At 46.0% G+C, this 20,210-nt stretch overlaps 1 protein-coding gene and 1 pseudogene across 1 annotated transcript in view; one reads left to right on the top strand and one right to left on the bottom strand.

Moving 5' to 3' along the window:
- LOC144113430 (homeobox protein Nkx-2.5-like) overlaps positions 1-20,210 on the bottom strand; it is a 66,901-nt gene that overhangs the window by 27,981 nt on the left and 18,710 nt on the right. The window lies entirely within an intron of this gene.
- LOC144116248 (uncharacterized) lies at positions 4,310-5,596 on the top strand (annotated as a pseudogene).

Genomic DNA, 20,210 nt, shown 5'->3' with positions numbered 1-20,210 from the left:
GCGCGAAATCCAAGCATGGAGATCTCCACCATCCTGCCCCATTCCTTCCGCAGTTAAAAATAAATAAATAAATAAAAAGCGCATGCGCAAGCAAGCTGCCACATTCTCCTGGCCGCGCGACTGATAGCCAAGAGCGGACGAATAGTGTTGGCCAAGCACCCCGAGCCTCACCGACTTCAGGGCCCAGAGGGACAAGCTTACGTCACATCATACAGTGTTCCGAGAAGATCCTCTTTCATGGATTGCCTCGCCGCACCCCCCACCCCCCTTCCCGCTCCACTAGTCCCCCAGTTCTAGTTCTAAACGAACGACAAAATACATTTCGTCTTGACCAGGACAAGCACGCGAAAGCTCCGATCTCATCGGTACACGGGGCTCCTGCTTACACGCTCGATTAACCTCCTCGGGGGACGAAGGTGGCTGTCTTAAACGACGCTAGCGTTCGCCGGGGAGAAAAATGCCGCCGCATTGGGCTATGCTTTTGCGCGGAATTAAAATGCGAGAGTGAGACCGTTCACTGTGCCACACCAAGTGGTCACTGTTGCAGTTTGTCTCGCTCCGCTACTGCCTTGGGACTTGAAAGGCACAGCAATGGCTCTTTTTTTTTTCCGAGTTTCAAATAGTGCGCAGCCCGTAACAGTGTGCATGCGTGTTCGCGCGCCTACATTTATATCCATGTGTTATTTTATTTCATTGCGCGACAAACGCGAAGATAATTACGGGATAGTAAAACAAAAGAAAAATAAGACAACGCTCAAACAGTAATTCAAAAAGAGAACAGTGACGCATAAGACCACAACTATAGCTAACTAAGGCCATACGCGTGTCAACGCCGATACAGCATAAGAAGAAGCGTAGGAGATATGGCATTACGGGCTCCCAAAATTTGTGCTAGCAGCTATCTGTGAAGTTAGCGATTCAACACTTAAATATATAAAAAATAAGGATGTGAAAAAAAAAACTAACAGCCCAATCAGCCTATGAAGATGGTTTTCATTTAAAGCGGTTCGAAAGTAGTTGAAACGGTTTAAAGCAATACTTCGCTGTCTGGTTCAAGCTTATGTGGCATGCCACGAATTTTACAGAGAGAATATTGCCTCACAGTGGAGAAAAAGAATAATAAAACTCATTATAAGTAGGCACGAAACTAGAACGGGGAAATAAAATGAAGTATAAACGCACGATCAAGAAGGCAAAGATTGCCAATTTGACTAATTCAATGAGAATAAAAAGGCGCCCTCCGGGCGCGCGCGCGCGTGCGTGTGTGTGTGTGTGTGTGTGTGTGTGTGTGTGTGTGTGTGTGTGTGTGTGTGTGTGTGTGTGTGTGTGTGTGTGTGTGTGTGTGTGTGTGTGTGTGTGTGTGTGTGTGTGTGTGTGTGTGTGTGTGTGTGTGTGTGTGTGTGTGTGTGTGTGTGTGTGTGTGTGTGTGTGTGTGTGTGTGTGTGTGTGTGTGTGTGTGTGTGTGTGTGTGTGTGTGTGTGTGTGTGTGTGTGTGTGTGTGTGTGTGTGTGTGTGTGTGTGTGTGTGTGTGTGTGTGTGTGTGTGTGTGTGTGTGTGTGTGTGTGTGTGTGTGTGTGTGTGTGTGTGTGTGTGTGTGTGTGTGTGTGTGTGTGTGTGTGTGTGTGTGTGTGTGTGTGTGTGTGTGTGTGTGTGTGTGTGTGTGTGTGTGTGTGTGTGTGTGTGTGTGTGTGTGTGTGTGTGTGTGTGTGTGTGTGTGTGTGTGTGTGTGTGTGTGTGTGTGTGTGTGTGTGTGTGTGTGTGTGTGTGTGTGTGTGTGTGTGTGTGTGTGTGTGTGTGTGTGTGTGTGTGTGTGTGTGTGTGTGTGTGTGTGTGTGTGTGTGTGTGTGTGTGTGTGTGTGTGTGTGTGTGTGTGTGTGTGTGTGTGTGTGTGTGTGTGTGTGTGTGTGTGTGTGTGTGTGTGTGTGTGTGTGTGTGTGTGTGTGTGTGTGTGTGTGTGTGTGTGTGTGTGTGTGTGTGTGTGTGTGTGTGTGTGTGTGTGTGTGTGTGTGTGTGTGTGTGTGTGTGTGTGTGTGTGTGTGTGTGTGTGTGTGTGTGTGTGTGTGTGTGTGTGTGTGTGTGTGTGTGTGTGTGTGTGTGTGTGTGTGTGTGTGTGTGTGTGTGTGTGTGTGTGTGTGTGTGTGTGTGTGTGTGTGTGTGTGTGTGTGTGTGTGTGTGTGTGTGTGTGTGTGTGTGTGTGTGTGTGTGTGTGTGTGTGTGTGTGTGTGTGTGTGTGTGTGTGTGTGTGTGTGTGTGTGTGTGTGTGTGTGTGTGTGTGTGTGTGTGTGTGTGTGTGTGTGTGTGTGTGTGTGTGTGTGTGTGTGTGTGTGTGTGTGTGTGTGTGTGTGTGTGTGTGTGTGTGTGTGTGTGTGTGTGTGTGTGTGTGTGTGTGTGTGTGTGTGTGTGTGTGTGTGTGTGTGTGTGTGTGTGTGTGTGTGTGTGTGTGTGTGTGTGTGTGTGTGTGTGTGTGTGTGTGTGTGTGTGTCCCCGAAGCCCTAGGGTTCAGATATAACGAAGGCAATGTGAATTCATTTGCGGCAGACGTTACTAAAAAACGGTTGGATAATTGGTTGCTTAGAAGCACGGCCTCAGGATTCAAAATCAGCATAGCGTAAACGCAAATGTAATTTGTATTTAAAAAAGGGAGAATTTCTAGACATTAATTTCAAGTTTGAAAGACTGGTATAGAAATATAAGGCAAAAAAATTACGAGCACGATGGCAACTGCGCCACCCCTTTTCAAAAAGGGCGCTTTTAACATCAATTCATCCATATGGTTTGCGTGCTTTATAAACTGGGTAAGGGCTCTCGCAGCAAGAATTGTTCAACAATGCAAAGACAGCTTGATCTGCGTATTGCGTGTGCATGCCGTGCGGTCTGAGTGCACGTGAGGTCACCACGCTTACATCTGGGACAAATGCCTGTCCCTGGCATCGGGCACAAATGTTTCCAGGAAGCGCGAAGGGAGCTCTAGGTACATAAATGCTCTGTGCGCCGACGATTGCATTATTTTGCAGAGATACATGACAGCAGGTGAGTACGACTTGCGGTCTAGAGTCATGAGCCTGTAACGCAACTACGCGGTTTAGTTTGCGCTTGCGCTTCCTGGAGACTTTTGTCTCCCGATAGAACACCTTGACATTTGGTTTTGCTCATATCTTTCACCATACGTGGCATTTATCAGTGAAAATTTTAGTAACGATGTAAACTTTTCGGCTGAAGGTTCACTCCCCACAAGAGGATCTCTGTTGCGTAGACAGTTTCACGTAGATATGCCAAATTTGGAGTGTGTGGTTTGAAAAGTTTTGGAGAGTGTCATGAGGTTCTTTAGACACTTGTGGCTTGCAAAGCACCAGAAGGCGTACCTTTGAGTTAAATAAGACCATAGGCAGGATTGATTTCATGCAGCACTGCTTCCGTAAAAAAAATTTCCCGCGCTAAAGCGGCTTCAAACTACGGAAGCTATCTATAGATTCTCGTTGTTCGAAGTTAGAGGGCAACGTGGGTGGAGAATTCGAGGTTACAAAAAAAAAATGCCTATGGCGGTGACAATCCGGCGTACGTGCAGGACCTTACTACTCCCTGTGGCAAAAATCGATTCTTTGGGTGCGCCGAAAACGGCCTTTTTCCATTGATAGCGCGAATGTTTTCTGGCTGCGGTGCCTACACAATAGAAGTGGCAAATGTCCTGACTTCATGAGCTACACAGGAAAACAGGTCAGTGCCTGCCTGTACCAGAAGGTCCTGCACAGTTGAACAGCGTGGCAGGAAAGAATAGGGGGAGTTGCTATTTCCGTATTCCGTGTACGGGCGTGAACGCCTCGTGTGGGCACACACACCCCTCCCAACTAACACTGGACATTTCCGAGCTTCCGAGTTTGAATATAAACCTGCTCAATATTAAAGTTGTTGCAAAAGTCACAATGTCATCGATTTTTATGTCGCCTGTATAGACTCACGTGTAACCCAAAACACTGCAACGAACTGTAACGAAAGAACGTAAGGTGAGTACAGCTACGTCGTAGCATACGTTCGGAGCTAATAGAAGGGACGGAGATTACACGTGCGCAGATTGACACTGACTGTTCATTCTCCTCTTCAGCCGCCTTGTCGCTGCTTGACGTCGATCACCGCGGAATTATAGGACACAGCCGCATCGCCAGCGACATGATTTTAGTCCCTGCTATTCTTTCTTTCATGCTCCCTGCGCCGTGCGGGCCGGTTGGTTGCAGCGGCGTGGTCACGTTTGTCGTCTCTCGTCGTTGTTTTGCGGCAATTTTGTTTCCGTGTGCGATGTGCAGTGGATACTAAAATGCCGAACAAGTGTTGCGTGCCGGGATGCACCGGCAATTACAATACGGGCAGGAAGATGCAAGTGTTTTCTTTCCCAAAAGACGACGACACTTTCAAAAAGTGGTTACGCGCCATTCCAAGGAAGGACTTCGTGCCCACTTCGTACACAAAGGTAATGTTTATGGTACTCTCTTGGTTGCTTTTTCTTAATCAGCACGTTTATTGTGATGCTTCCGAAGCCCATATAGACTGATTGTGGCCACATTTCTTTGCTGCAAACACGCTTATAGACAAAGGGGCTAGCATTAAGCTATTTTAATAAGTGGATTCTGAGATGTTTACGAAACGTTTGTACGTTTGTGCAGGTTTGCGCCGATCATTTCGACGCTTCATGCATCGAGACGACGACATCGTACACGGATCCAAGAACAGGAAATGTTCTTACAGTTCGATTGCCAGTACCTCGGTTGCGCCGTGGATCGGTGCCTAGCGTATTTCCCAGCTGCCCTTCGTACCTTTCAGCACCAGACAACAGCAAGAGAGAAGCACCTGATGCTAAGAGGAGCCGACTAGAAGCTTCCCAACTCGCCCGTGCGGTCAAAGGATCACTGGCGTCATATGAAGCGGAGCAGGAGAGAGACCAATTTTCGTCACTCGAAGAACTAAAGGCGCGCCTGCAAGTGGCCTCAGTGTCAGTGCAGTGGACTGTGATTCATAAAGAAAAGTGTACGATGTTTTTGAACATCACCAACGATCGTGAACCTTGGTTGAAGGCGTCACTGACAGTGTTCGAAAACCTCCAAGTCTCAGCCTGCTACAAAGGATCCGCGATCAAGAATCTTGGGTAGCGCTTTTGTACAAGACTCGGTTTGCAAAGTAAGCTCCTTGTTGGAAATTTTGAACAACCTGTGCATGCTGTCTGACGAGTCTGGCGAGCGTTGTAGTTCTCGCCACCTGTCCCTTGAAGTAAATTCCCTTCTAGACAAATTAGAAGCAAGCATTAATGAAAACAAGAAAGCGGCTGTGAAATTTTTAAAGGAACAGCTAACACTGCTCTCTGCAGAGCGTATTCAGTACAGCACACAGGTAATGGTGTTTGCATGCATTCTCCACAATATATCGCCGCATGCCTACAAGTATTTGAGAAAAACGAGTACACTAGCCTTGCCCCATCCGAGCACTATTAGGAAAGTGTGCTCATCTGTACAAATGTGCCCAGAAATCGATTCTTGTAATGCAACTTTTCTTCAGTATGTTTCCCAGAGATTTGCACATCTGCAGCCACATGAAAAGACAGTGGCATTGATGCTTGACGATATTCATATCAAGCCTTGTTTTGATTATAAGGGGGGCAGCATATGTGGTGCTGCAGTGAATTCCAGCGAGGAAGCCACATCTGTACACGTGTTTATGATACAAAGTCTGCTGAGCTCATCAAGGAGGTAGCACACATTCTTCCGGTAAAAACCATACAGGGCGACCAATTTCATGCCATATTGAAGAAGGTGATCATACGCTTAGAAGAGATTGGGTACAGGGTCACAGCCATTGTTTGTGACAATAACTCTCTAAACAGAAAGGTAATGAAGATGTTTCTGTCAAATTCAATGCTTCGTCATGTTTATCCACATCCAGCAGATTCAGATCGGCCATTATTTTATGTGGTAGATGCTGTACATCTTTTGAAGTGTATCAGAAACAATTGGCTGAATCAGAACAATGCAGGGATTTGCTTTTTCTACCCACGCTTTGAGCTTTCAAACAATGATGTTCGTCATGAATGCAAAATGACTGCTTCTTTTAAGAATTTGAGAAATTTACATAAAGAGGAGTCATCTCCACTGATAAAGTCTGCGTATAGCTTGACATTCAAGGCACTTATTCCGAGCAACTTGGAACGGCAAAATGTGAAACTGGTACTGCAGGTTTTTAATCCGCACGTAGCCACAGCCTTGGCAGCTCGCAGTGGTGAAGCTGAATTTCAACATGCGGCAGCAACAGCAGATTTCATCAAAATCATTCTTCGCTGGTGGAGTATTGTCAGCGTAAAAACGCCACATAAAGGCTTCCATCATCGTACTGTTTACGAAGAACCTATGTCTTGCAGTACAGATGACCCAAAAGTAGCTTTTCTGAATGGTTTCATTACCTGGCTTGATGTAGGAATTTTATGGGCATGACACTGGGGTTCTTATCCAGGACACATTGAGTGCCCTAAGGCTATCTGCTCAATAATTACTGGCATTGGCGAAGTACTGCATAAGTGAACTTCATTTTAAGTACGTCCTACTAGGGAAAGTTCAAACGGATCCTCTTGAGAGTCGTTTTGGACAGTACCGGCAAATGGCTTGTGGGCAGTACCACATATCCGTTCGACAGCTTTGTGAGACAGAGGGCAGGATCCGCCTTCAAAATGCCCTGCCAAAGATGAGCACTGATGACTTCAGAAACATCGAAGAGACAAACAGTGTCAGAGATGTAGGAACCTCCTTTAGTGTTCAAGTTGTAGACGCTGACCTTGATGCACTCAGAGAACGAATGTCAGTTATTGGTTATGTTGGCGGGTATTGTGCGCATGCTACAATGAAATCTTTAAAGTGTGAAAGTTGCCGAGGACACTTGGTTGTTACCGGAAGCGAGACGGAATTGGAAGAAGACACCCAGTCCTTAATCGCACAACTGGACCGAGGTGGACTCAAGTTTCCCTCTGCCCTTGTGATTACAATAGTCATGTACACGGAGGTTGTAGTTACAAGGCTTGTGACACAAAGTGCCTGCACACAATTTCTCCATGGGCCCAACCAAAGGAATGTCATTCGGCAACTGACGCTAAACTCTCTACCGAGGCTTGAGGACATAGATAGACGCATGTGAAAATGGGCGTGCCTACGAGCTCCTCGTCACACTTGTTGCAAACTGTGCAGAAAACATTATGCGTTGAGTTGAGTTGAGTTTAATGGCGCATAAGCGACTAAGGCTGTCATGCGCCAAACTCAAGGTATAAGAAATTGTTTTCTGTAGATTTTTACAAAGGCAATTAATATATGGTGGTGTAGAATGCCTAAAAGGTTATACCCTTCTGCCCAGTAACAACGTATGCAAACAAAGGAATGATCAACTTCATATTACAAAAGAACAGAAGGCAAAAAAACAGAAAATCCCAAATCTTTCTTGAAAAGTAATTTTCCATAACTTGTACACCGCACATTTAATTACTTTAAATTGCACTGCAGGTATTTTATTGCAGTTTCCTCATGTGATTTCTTTGGCGAACTTCTGCCTGTTGTAGTGCAATGAGCCTTCTTTTGTTTGCGCCATGCATGCTTTCTAGCCCAGTGTTTAAATGACAGTTCTTTGTTTTTAATCTGAAATTTTAAAGTATTTTGGCAATTAAGTGCAATGTTGTTTTTTTACTGAGCTGAACCTCAGACAATGCCTGCTGTGGTAGGTGAATGACTTATTTGTCACACCTTTTGTCTGTATGTGCTCTTCTTGTGCAGTGTCTATTATTGTACTATTGTTGCAGTGTCTATTATGCATTATTGTATTAGTGTATATATTATTGTGCAATGCAGTTTGTGCAGTGGATTCCTTGTGCATTCCTGTACCTGCAGCAGTGAAATAAGTGGTTCTTTGTGTCACTTATTTATTATAACCTAGTCCACAGTTTAGTCACAAGTGTGTTTAATGTACTGTGGTTTCTTGGCATGTCTTCGACTCTACAAAGTAATATGTTGTGTTTTATGCCATTGAAGGGAGGCCACCTACTCTGAAAAAAATGGATTAAATAATATTTTCTTCTAACCTACAGTTAAGATGCGAGAATGGTTTTCGTTTTCTTCCTCTTTGCATTGCAATGTGCTATGTTCTGCTTCCTCTCATTCATCTGAAACTCGAGCCGTGCCACAGGGCCTACTTTAATATACAGATTGGTATCGTAACTGTGTGTATCTCTTATCGGTGCAACAACTTGTTTCGGCTGACAGTTGTTTACGATTTTATAGCACGCAGTATAAAAGGCAACATCCGTCTACATTACAGCGCAATATCGTGTTCTGTCTGTCATGTATTTTGGCCGCGAACCATGTGTAGTCGTAAATATCTGCAAATATGCATACAGACAGAGTCTGCTGTGATAAATAAATATGTATAATTCTATCCGTAATCTTAGTTATTTGCCTTTGCCCTGATAAATCGCGCGGACCTGGCGGTCGACGAGCCTGTCTGTGGCATCAGTTGCCACGAGGGGAGCGCGCGGCAATCGCTCGCGGCCCTCAGCCGGCGCGCAGTGACGTCGGTGACGTCGCGTCACGTGACGCGCAGGCCTGAAAGCTGTTCAAGGGGTAATGGCTGAGCCTGCGCCCGAGCGGGGGATTTGTAAAAAATTCGAAATCAGCTCTGCAATTCCTTCAGTCAACGACGAACCTCAGTGAAAACATCACCGGAATGATCGGCGTTTACTACTTTACTACTTCTGCGTCGAAAACTCTCGAACGCATTCTTTCACGGGAGTGGTTAACATGCGCCCCACGTCTCCTTGAAGTGTTTGGAAGCACCCAAGCTAGAGTATGCACAATGACCACCGACGTGCATCGACTAATGCCGTTCCTTTTGCGTCGGCGGAAGTCAGAACATTGTTACGAATAGGGACTTTTTTCATGCCACTTAATGAGCATTCGGGGGACCTTTCATAAACTCCCCCCTATTTAGTGTCAACCCCTTCAAGACGCTTTACATATACAGCCTTTGTTAAAATTTTAAGGGCCACCGAGTCAGCGCTACTGTACCCGGCAGGGTGGCTATTATGGCTTCGAAAAGGGACTTGATCTCTGTAGAGTTGTCAGCACTATTCTCCTCACCTATTTAATGATTTGCAATTCGAGGGGAAGTGCTTGACATTCGCTAAACTTCCCACTTGAAAACCCGTCGCCCTTTAGAATTTTTACAAATGTTTGACATTTCACCTCACTCGTAACGGGGGAAAAGTTGCCTCCGCTCTTTCTGCTGGATTCGCGCCGCTGTTAGCTGAGCTTGTGACTCTGCGTTCCGTAGAATACGAGGACACCTGTCTTGCTGGCATTGTCAAAATGTGCGCACAGCTTGGTCCAAACGCGCTTTGGGACCTCTCCGAAAGCAGCTACCACTTTTTTCAGTCCGTGCAAGTCTCGATAGGCCGCCGCGTGGTTCGGCATCTTACTTCAAAGAACAGGCAGACAAGTGGCGTCTGTCTTTTTCTTACTTGAATTTCTAACAAGTATCAGGGTGAAAAGAAACTAGTCGTCCTCTTAAAAATCCCCCCCCCCCAAAAAAACTATTAGCCAAAATAAAAAATGCGCGCATGAGGCTGCAGATGCGCGCAAGCAGACGAATAGAATAAGGTTATAACTTTGCAGTTAATTATACTCCGGTTTTCTTCATCCGGCAGACGAAGAGCTCTCCGCCTCCGCGACGCTGCTTGCTGAAGTTCATCGCAGAAGTAGGTCACGTTGTTTTGTTTTCTTCCACCCACATCGCCTTCTAAGCCTGGCTAACTCTGCCTTCAAGGCCAGCATAGGCAAGCATTCCAGTCATCGGCGAGCGCGTGGCGCCGGCGCGTCACGGGTTACTGCGACTCGGATTACTCTTCCTGCGATCCTAAGCTCGCTCGACCGTTCTGCGATTCTCACACCTCCCAGTGGTTCATCTCCCTGCTGCCGCTGCTGCATATAGGTATGTGCAGCGCGCTGCCGGCGCCAAACAGAAAATGACCAATGTAGTAGAAGTTATGCACCTACGCCAGTGTTTCGCAAAAGCATGAGGCCACAAGGAAAACGGTTATAAACATGATCTTCATGACTGGAACTTTAAGATACCTGTTCGCTTTTTTATTCTCTCGAGGAGTACACCAAGCCAAGTTTCTGCTACTGGCTAACAGTTCGAGCTGTGGTCTCAGCCATTGCTTAGTGCATTTGCATCAACATATTGTAGAGACCATTCCTACTGAAGCCCGAAAGCAGGCGACTTGATGTGGTATTAAAACATAAGTCAGCGTCAAGCTGCACGCAGTTACTGATCTCTCTCACAACACTTCATTTTTTTGCGTAGACAGAGATAAAGAAGAAAAACGTGTTTAAGTACGTCAAGTACAATGTGCGATGGTTTATCACCCCTCGCTGAGCGGGTTCTTGGCGTGTCGGACGAAGGGTGACCGGATGGTGACCTTGTAAATGCGATTAGAGAGAGACACATCACTATGTGACTGGTGTGAAGACTTTGCATCCCGCGGGGACAGCCACCCTAGTGTGAGCTCCGCAGTTGGCTTTTCTTTACAGGTAATTGTACGCATAGAGTAAAACTGAACATTATTGTGCTCAAGGCGTCTCATGTAATGCAGTCGAATAAAAAAATACTCATCTCTTCAGTTAGAAGTCTGAGGCCTTCATAAATGCTTCCTTAAATACGCCTTGCGTTTCATTTTGTTTTCAGCTGGGTACACAGTTTGTTACTGGGGCTGCACTAACTTTGTTTTTAAAGCGATGCGAATTTCTTCCAAAATGCTTTCACGTTCCTTCAGTCACAAAGCATGTTTTACGAGACACAGTACAAAACCCACGAGTATGTTCTCAACCTTGAGCGAAGAGAGATATTATTGTATTTATTAGTAATAATACATCTGCCACATCTTCACGCTTTCGAATACAGGCGTGAAATGTCTGTAAACTGGTTAAAAATGTTTTGCAGTACAACGCGAAAAAAAAGACTTTTTTTAGTGCGGTTTCTCGTGAAACTTACAGTTTCCTTCTTCCACAGAAAGCCTACATCTATTATTATTCTGTACATAAATAACTTCGCGGAATATCGGTACTATACAAAGGGCTTTAAATTGACGGTGAGAACGTGCTGAAGTTGGCCTGTAAATACAAATTACCGCGTTGTAAGGACGAAAACGATCATTTCACTGAAAACAGACTTTTTGCGCCATTTCCTTTCAAAAAAAAACCTATTATTATTATTATTATTATTATTATTATTATTATTATTATTATTATTATTATTATTATTATTATTATTATTATAAACTAGAAAAGTTCCAAAAAACTAAATACAGGTGCCGCCACTACCGGCCGTTCTAGCAAGCAAACTGCTGTGGTTCGAAAGAGCTTGTTGTGTGCGAATCCCTGACGGCAGGCAACACCGCCATTCACTCTCAAACTGTGATCACGGAGTCTTTTTTCTGTATGGACATCACAAGTTTTAATAGAGCAGCAGGAAAATTTTGAAATCCAGTTTTCTCTGAAATAAATGTGTCTTTTTGCTGCCGCAGAAACCTAAACGTAGCCAGAAATAGGCAGAGAATCTATTCTTAGTAAGAATAAAAGTTTGATGGAGGTGTCCTGCGAGTTATTTCAATAAATGTTACGGAATGCAAACGATGTAGTCCAGCACGGCGCCTCGGAGGTTTATGGCGCGTATTGACCTAGAAGTGTTCACGCAATACCTTTGGGTCTCGCAACATGCGTCTTTTAATGCTTCCCTTATGGCTTTAGCAGCCTCCCGAAACAATTTGAGAGTTGACTGCTCCGTCTAGAGCCCCAACATAAATAAAAATGTTTCAACAATATCTACGCGAGTAGGATGCATCGTCAGTTTTTTTTAATCTTTAAAGAAAACGAATTGCATGCAAGTTAACCTTTGTTCAAAAGGTTATCTCGCTGCGCCGAAATTGTGGCCTAGAAAAGTTTAATTTAACTAATTTATTTAAAATCAGGAAACAATCAAACAAAAACATCTTTCCGGGCGTTTGTGCAAACGAACTGGTTTTCGACGATGATCCCGGAGCATTATTCTTATGAATGGAGAATGGAGAAACAGGGAGACGCCGTCGAGCAACTGAACAGTGGGGCGCCCTCGTTGAGGTGACGGCCATTTGCGGAAACTCCAGATTCCTCTTCAAGATAAGAATAATTAGTTCGCGACCCGGCGCCGTGTATGCTTGTACGAGAGCTCGCGCGTTTTCGGCTCTAAAGGAACGTTACAGCTCCGCGCTGAGGGATGTTTGAGCACCTCTCCTTCACTAGGTCGAGTGTAATCCAACCAAACTCGGCAAGGAATTATTTAATCGCTTGTGAAACTAAGCGATGATTTGCATTCTGTTCTATGCCAGGCGTCTCTGAGAGAGTATTTCTCCATGTTTTTTGTACGACTTGTCCTCCATCAGGCCCCATCTTGACGCCGGTCGGCTTCGTCAAATAGAGCGTGAACCTCTCACACAGGCAAAGTATATGTCAAGAAAATGTCTTCTCACGCCCCACCCTATCTTAGTGTATTAGTAGTGCCCGTTAATCTCGGCGAAAAAAATCTTCATTACAATGTGCTTATTGTCGCTTCCCCTGTAGTTAATGTGGGCGGCGCGATTCTTTCGCGGGCAACGCTTCATAGACATAATCCAGTAAGGCAACTAATGCACATATTCACATTCTTGTCAAATGTATTGTGAGAAAGACTACATATGACTGGAGAACCCTAAGTTTGCTGTTAATCATACACTTTAATGTAGTCAGTGTTCCGATTTTCGCAGGAAAAAAAAATTTTCCCCCTAAATGTGCTTCAGGCTGTAGACAGTACTCGACAAGCAGAGTTAGCTGGAAGAGCGTCAGTATTGGAGATATTGCTCTCCAAGTGTAGCGGGATGAATGAATCGATGTAGTACGAAACAAATGATAATGATTATCTTTTTTACTTTCCATCATAATTAGGGAGGGGTCTCTGGGAAAAAGCTGCAAAACAGCTTGACAATTGCGCACGGTGCCCTCTGCAAGGCGATGCCGGTACGGACACGAATTTGTGCAAAGGAGAACGCAAGATATTGCTTAAAACAGAACTAGTACAGTGTCGCTGTCATAGGGCGAAGATATCAACCGGAGCTAAGATTTACTCGACAAGAAAAGAGAAAGGCGGAACAATACTGACACAAAATTATCCGTTTCAGGTCAACGCTACAGACTGCCAGGTTAAGGCCGCGAGAGAAGTCTAAATCCGTCGGAGCCAGAGCGGCAGAGACTTGCAAGTCCCAAGAACTCCGCCGCCGGCGGCGGCGCGTGGCGGTCAGCGCGTCGGCGCCTCTTGAAGAAGGGACGGGGAGATCTTTTTACACGCTTACGCCGACTTGGCGCACAGTGGCAGCTGTGTTTGGGTAAAAGGCGGATAATCGGCTCTCGCCGCCGGCACTGCCGATCTCGCGCGCACAAAGCAGTGCCGATGCACCGAAGGCGGCGAGGGGTCCCCTGCTCGAGCAAAGCGGCCGCCGAAAGAAAGCGGGCATCCAAGGCGCCATTGTGTTCCGCCCGGTCGCAGCTCCCGGTACAAAGCCGGTGCCGACGTCGCGCTTTTTCCCGGCCGTCGTGCGCTCCCTCTGAGGCCGCAGTATTTGCTGTTCTTTGGCACTAAGTTCAAGCACCGCGTCACTCCTATACCGGCGAATATCAAGCGGAGAGTGAGCAGAGCGGCCGGCGTTGACGACGCGAGTGTCTTAGCTCCGCGCGCCACATCCGAATCGCCTTTTCTGCGAAGCAAATATCAGAGCAAGAAAACGAAACTAAGTCAACTGTTCTTAAAAAGTTCTCAGAGCGCCCGCGTCAACGCGCATACAAATAGTCAGGGAACAAACGTACACGGCACAAATGAAACTCTTGTAGGACGACTGAAACACGAACCTAAAAAGTAAGAGAACTGTAACTGCGGCAGATTAAACTTATTAATAGTGACCTTGAGTTCAACCTCTGGCGTTCGATGACGGCTTCACATGAGCGAAGACGAACCGCGCAATTGTTAAACCTCTATCTACTGTTCACTGTCGTTTAAAATGCCCCGCTCGAGTGCAATTCTGTTCATGGTTGAGATAAATACTGCATAAGCTCTCCTCGTCGACCTAATTATCTCAGTCCTTTCCATTATATGGTGCAGTGAACCGGACGCGGGTCAAATCAATGCTCCCGGACAGGTGACGTCGGCTGCCGGCACTAAGATACGACACATGGTGCCGCGCAGTGCGGGCCCGGGTTTTACTATCTATGGGGACCTGTGTTCTATAATTAGGTGCCAAAAATATTCGACTTTAGGGCAATTGAGGGCAATTGAGAAAGCTGTACCCTATCGTGGTCGCCCCAGCTTACTCTGTGCACGGTATGAAAGGAATTCGTTCCTTTCTGTGGGTTCAAGAAGTGTTTTAATTCAAGTTGCACTGCGACAGAGCATATATATAGTGCATTTATTTTACCGTTTTAGCTTAAGTTTTATACTCAGCCTAAGTTTCATACTCAGTTTCATGCAGGTATAAGCGGCATCAGGGGGGTTGAAAGCACAAAGTGATGGGCGAGTTGGTTATGCGTGATAAATGTGAAGCAGCTAGCGCAAGGCCCAAGGCCGTTTCCTCCTTTCCTCTGCTCTCTTCTTAGGCCTTGGGCCTTGCGCTCCGTCTCGTATATCATCATGGGGGTGTTTCTCCCGCTACCACCATGAGTCATCTTCCATGAACCGCATCGCCCGCAGTGGCTACCAATGGCAGATGGCCAAATGAAACGTTACAATATACGGCCGCTGGTCGCAACTGATCCTGCAGACAAGCCACGCCTGCTATGTGATGTCGACGTGGGCGCATTTAGGACTTATTGTTGTGCGAGGGGAAACTGAGCAGGCCTTCATTTTATTACCGGGAAATGCTAGGACTAGGACTCAGTTAACATGCAGCACTGCATCGGTGCCGACGTTGTGCCGTCTCATCTGCGTATCAAATCCGGCAACTGCAATCAGCAGCTGTGACGCTATGACCAAGTGATAGTTCACAAAGCCAGCTCGCCGTGAACCGCGCCGTCCGCTGCAAAGCAAGAGACAGAGTGGACTGGTACCGCTTCCTCCCTGCATTTTTTCGTGTCTGTAAAGACATTTCTATTTTTACCATCGTGATCGAACACACAACGGTTAGCACTACCGTCACTGCTGCCTCACCAACAACGCCTCTACCGGCGCTGTGCGAAGGATTCATGATGCACGCCGAGCAACCAAAACGTGCCCGAGGTTTCGTGGTGAACACAAAGGTAAACGTATTTCTCTGCACGGCATGCGCACGAATCATGATGATGCACTGACACCCACGGAAGCGCCCAAGACAACGGCTGCAGCGGTTCGCGCTGGTAAAATGAACTAGAGCCGTTGCGCTGGTGGAAAAGTCACGTTTTTCCATCCATGGAAAAGATCATAAGCGGAAGTAGCGGAAGTATGGTGCCTAGCATAAGCCAGTGAAGGAGATTGATTTGGCTTGATGTGACTCTAACCGAAACTACGGGTCCTTTCGCATTCGTTTTTTTTTTTACATGGCCTAACACCACTCTTTAAATAAAAAACGAGCTTTTTGTGTGTGCTCGATTAGTTTCTCAACAATTTGTGAGTGCTTTTATGATATAATTTTGACTTATTAGTCACGCTCAAATGCCGTTCTTTCCCCCCATGTTTCGAGGAGTCCTGAGCAGTTTAGCCAACTGAAACCAGAGTTAAAATACAATTGAAACAAACGCTGGGCTTCGCGGGATAGCTATGTAAGCGCTTTAGTAATATGATTCAACAACCGGCATAATGGCCAACAAACTTTTGAGTTTATGGCTGTTCTTTTCATGACTCCAAGACTGGCATATAAAATTTGTACGTTTCGGAGGCTTGCGCTGTTTCCAGGGTATTATACCCAAAATGCCGTTATCTCCGGGCCGTAGTCACGGGCGTCAGCTAAGTTAGCATTGTTGATCGCCACCATTTCCAGAGGTGCATAAATAAAAATGCACAAAATAAGCAAATAAAAATTTGATTCAAATGTAGAAGCATAAAGAATTTTTTTTTTTTTAAGTCGTAAACACGGCAAGTAGTGAGGCACAACCACTTTGGATTATCTCCCGACGGGGCGCTCCGGCTTAGCGCGTCGGCTTCTTCGAAGGAAGAGTAGGGTTCGTCGACCGTGGGAGAGTAGGCGGCCAAGCTGACGTCACCTACCAGCCCGGCGGTGTCCCGACCGCATCCCCCTCTCCCTCGTGCTCAACTTATGCCAGGGGCGTGTCCATGTGTGCGGAGGTGTCAGTTGGTGCGTGCGAGTTTTTGCGCGAAAATGCAAGTTTTAGGCCACTCCCACCCTGGCGGAGACGTCCTCAACGTGGGGAATCTAGGGACGGAGAACAGTATAAAACTGGACGGCGGTGTGCAGTGAATCATGCTCCTTTTGGGATGCTCCTTTTGCATCCTGCATCTGCATCCTCCATTATGATCCTACCTTAAGATCCTCTTTTCGGAGAGAAGTTCACTTTTGATCTCTGACTGTGTTCGTGTTGGTGAATGCATTGAATGCACGGTGCATTTGCTCGATTTGCTCGAATTTGCTCGATTTGCTCGACGAGAGGTCGGAGGATGTCCCGGTCTTTAAGACGTGGATGACTAAGAGAAATAAATGGGTGAGCGGTGGCATGCAGAATGAGCTTATAGAGATTATGACCCATAGTGTGCAACGAGAAATTATAGAGGACGTGAAGTCTAGTCCATTTTTTTGGTATCATTGCTGATGGAACAACCGATTTAAATGGTGACAAGCAGTTCACCTATTGCGTGAGGGGGGTGCAGAGCGAAAATCTCGAAGTTCGGGAAGAGTGTCTCGGCTTGTATAACGCGCCTGACAGTAGATATGAGACCCTATACTCGGCCATCAAGGACATGATTTTGCGCCTCGGCCTGGACTTTCACTGTGTACGAGGCCACTGCTTTGATGGGGCAGCAAATATGTCCGGTCGCTTTTCGGGTGTGCAAAAAGGACTTAGTGATTGTGAGTTACTGTCATTGTATGCCCACTGCAGTAGTCACTGTTTAGATCTGGTACTGCAAGAGGCTAGCAGGAGTTGTGACATAATTGGAGACGCTCTTACCACTGTTAAGAACGTTTCCAACGCAGTCCTCGACACCAAGAAGCGTAAAAGTGTTTATGCTAACATAGTACTTCCTACAGGACGCGAGTCAGCTGTGGAGAGTGGATCAAGGCCAAATAACTTACTGCCGCTTTGCACCACGCGATGGTTCGTTAGAGTGAAGTCGATGCAAAGATTCGTTGAGAATTACGCCAGAGTTAAAGAGACACTCAAGGAGCTCTTGCAGACACCAGGTTTAGTGACCGAAAGCAGCAAGGCTATTTTTAGAGGTTACGATCGGCTTTTGCAGAAATTTGAAAACTTGTTAGGTATCCACATTTTCATAGCCTTCTTTAGGCCTTGTGAAGGATTAGCAAGGGCTCTCCAGAGCTCAACATATTGCGCCGCAGGTGCAAAAAAGGCAGCAGCGGCTCTCTGCGAGGCGATCTCCCAGTTGCGCTCTGAAACTGCGTTTGAGAAGCTGTGGCAGCACACGAGCACAACAGCAGCGCTCCTAGGCCTGAAGGAACCTCGTATGTCAAGGCCGACAAAACCTCCTGCGAGGTATGAGACGACTGATAGACCTGTCCAGCCAGTTGCACTTGACGTTAAGGCCGCGTTGCGCAAGGAGTATTTCGCTACTGCCGACCGAATCATAAGTGAAACAAAACAGCGTTTTGAGCAGCTCGGCATGGAACAGCTCGTAAAACTTGAAGACATCTCAACCAGCGCCGCAGGAGGTAGTCGGTATACAGCAGATGAACTAGAGGCGGCTTTGGGAGTGCATGCAGTTGATTTTGACTTGTGCAGACTCTCGGCGTAGTTTATGCTATTATCAACTCTTCTAAACGGTGCTGATTCTACCACAACTCTGGGCTTTTTGGAGATCCTACAAAGGGAATCGCAAAACATTCGCGAGTTGATGGATCAGGCCGTGAGGTATGTTCAGCTTCTGTTTTCCATACCAGCGTCTGTCGCTTCTGGGGAACGCTCTTTTAGTGCTCTGCGCAGAATCAAAACGTATTTGCGCAACCGAACGACTCAAAAGAGGTTATCGAATCTTTGATTTTGCATATACACAAAGAAAGAACGGCGCTCCAAACTTTAGACGTCGTCATCAGGGAGTTTGTGAGCAGAACAGCGGAGCGAGCAGCAACCTTGGCTCCCGCCTAAGCAGCTAGAAAGAACAGCACTGTCCAAAATGTCTGCTGCTTGCGTGCATTATTGGTAACTGTATAATGTACTGTAGCGCGTTTGGTTGTATAGTGGTATTTAAACTGTTTTATGTTATGGTTTTGTTCGTGCGCGAATGCCTAAATATGTAAATTTGTCAAATGTCAATAAATATGTGCGCACTGAAAATTCATTTTGTCATTTTTTTCTTGTTAATGCTTGTATAATATGCATCATCTAGCGATCAAAGAAACACTGCATAAGGAAAACAATTTTTTTCCCGCAGTTAATTATTCTCTCTCTAGCCAAACTTGGATTGTAATATTTGAAAAACCTAGGTACATAAACACAAAAAAACAAGTAAAAAGAAACTTGTCCGAGCCCCCCAGTGAAAATATACTTCCGGCGTCTCTGGGTATAAGGTAATTTGCGATGACCCGACAGTGCCAAGTGACACAGCGTACTCACAACCGTTTGCAGATTCCAGTGGTTTAATGTGGCTAGCAGAATAGCGGAACCGTTGTTAATAGTTGCTAGTTATTTGCTGCACATTATTTTTTATCTTGCTACTGTTTGTATGAGAGCCGGTAGCTTTTAACACCATTATATGGCATTTTCTTCCGAGTTATTTATATGTTGGGGTTCTCTAGGGCACCTTTACAGGAAATCACGAAAATAGTTTTCTTCTAGGACCTACTTTGCGAACTTTGTTCGCCGGCTTCTGTAGCTAATTAGTCAGTCAGTAAGACCTGAATGCAGCTAAAATCTCAGTCGACGTTTTTGGTGGAACTTGTCAGATTTTTAAAAGCGGCTTTTATACCCGAGGATCTGTATAGTTTGCTCTTATTTGGAATTCCTTCGTTGAACAAAATCCCGAAGAAACGCAGCCCAAGTAAGTAATGCTATGCAGACTGAGAGAACGGAACTCGGCTGTCAGGAACATGAACTCTCTCGGCGCCGTGTTAGGTCTCCGCAAGCTCGACGAACGACGGTTAAAACTCGTTTACAGATCATAGCAGTCCGCCCGGCCTATGTCGAAGGAATAAAGTCGACGAAATGCGCTTGACAAAGCTTCCAGCTGGAGAGGTAAATTATGCGCTGCGTTGCAATGTCTCTCTTTTGCTGCCGCTTTCTAAGCAAGATATAGCCCCTTCCAGAGCACCCTTCGTATACATGGGCCTATAAAAACATTTTTGCTCTGCCCACCGTGCGTACCAAGCTGGTCTCCTACACGCGCACGCCCAACTTAGGCCCCCTGCTGTGAAGTCAGGAGCAGATCGCGTCCTTACGCTCTCACCCGCTCATAGACCTGGAGGCCGCCACCCTTTACCGATAAACACGTCGTCATTGTTACTGACGGTTTTCCCGCGCGCACCATTTCCGAAACTATGCACTTCGCATCCGGACGCGAAGGTTGAAGCTGCGTCTTAGCTTTGTTAATATAAACTTGCGTGTGGATGTTCATGTGTGTTTGCGTGGTTATAAATCCCAGGCTGCCAACAAAGGTTCGAAAAGGAAATCGGTCTTGCTTCTATGCGAGGAACCACGCTGCCCATTGTTTCATTCGCAGATGTTCAACGTTGCTTCTTGGCTATACTGACGACAGCAGTGCTATAAATATTACAGGTTACAAGTAACCTGCAGTGAAAATTTCTTGTCCGACAATGGGATTGCAGTTTTCCTTTTTGCTCCCTATTGTCGATATTCAATTCATTTTGCAACCACTTTAAAAAATAAAAAAAAATTGGTTGAATAGATATGTCTACCTATGCGTTGGAACTTGCTTATTCTTGTTAGATGACGTCGTCGATGTACAGGGCAGTCCTTTTAATCTCA

The sequence above is a fragment of the Amblyomma americanum genome, chromosome 1, assembly GCF_052857255.1.
Source record: "Amblyomma americanum isolate KBUSLIRL-KWMA chromosome 1, ASM5285725v1, whole genome shotgun sequence".
Taxonomy (NCBI): domain Eukaryota; kingdom Metazoa; phylum Arthropoda; class Arachnida; order Ixodida; family Ixodidae; genus Amblyomma; species Amblyomma americanum.
The sequence above is the reverse complement of the archived record's forward strand: the minus strand, read 5'-3'. Positions and strand labels throughout refer to the sequence as shown.